Raw genomic sequence first — 993 nt, 5'->3', positions numbered from 1 at the left:
CCCTTGATAATTTATAAATTATTTTGTCATATCTTGCCCTGTCCGACGTCTCCCTTCACCCACTCCCCGCACTCCAGGATGGTGGTCGTCTCCTTGTTGCCCTCCCGCCGACGCCCTCGACTTCAAGGCTTGAGGCGCGGGAAGCTGCTGGATGCCTTGCTTCGGACCTGGGCTCCCATGGCCATGACCCCAGTGACCTTCGAGCAAAGTGAGCACCGTGGAGACACTCCAACCTTTTCTAGAGTTTTACTTTCTATTGAGCCCCCATTATCAGCTCCTCTTTCCCTCCCCCCTCTCGTGACCCCTTGATAATTTTTTCAGATCTTACACTGACTGCTGTCTCCCTTTCCCCATGGTTTCTGTTGTCCCCCAGGAAGAGGGGTGTGTGGTTAGGTGTAGATCATTTCCATCAGTTCCCTCTTCCTCTCCTCCTCTCCCCACCTTCCCCCTACCCTTTAGGAAACATTTTGAGATGAAAAGGTACAGCAAAAGCCAAGCATGTGTGTTGTAGAAGCAGAGGGGTGGCACTTGGCTGATGGAGAGGAAAGAGGGAGTCTGTCTTTTCACTGGCCAAGTCCTGATGCTCCACTGGAGCTACCACTGGGACAACCCCTTCCTAAATCCAGGAGTCTGGAAATGACAGGAAGATTTTCTCCAACTGCCACATCGGGGCATCAGGAAAAGCGTCCTTAAGGTTATGTTTCAGATCTGTTAAAGCAGCGGTTCTCAACCTGGGGGTCGAACGACCCTTTCACAGGGGTCACCTAAGACCATCCGAAAACATATTTCCCATGGTCTTAGGAACCTAGACTTAGCTCCTGCTATCTGTCTCCAGGCGGGTCCGCCCACATGCAGATATGCCCACATTCGAGTGCTTGGCGTGAAGACTGTTACCCATGACACACCATGCTTCAAGACAAGTTCATTTATTTGTAATCAGAAATAAATATTTCACAATATGTGACATTGTGTTTGTGATTCATCACTATGCTT

This window comes from Echinops telfairi, unplaced genomic scaffold (genome assembly GCF_000313985.2).
Source record: "Echinops telfairi isolate 266 unplaced genomic scaffold, ASM31398v2 ScPeMD7_2291;HRSCAF=2852, whole genome shotgun sequence".
NCBI classification, from domain to species: domain Eukaryota; kingdom Metazoa; phylum Chordata; class Mammalia; order Afrosoricida; family Tenrecidae; genus Echinops; species Echinops telfairi.
Note: the sequence above shows the minus strand (reverse complement) of the source record.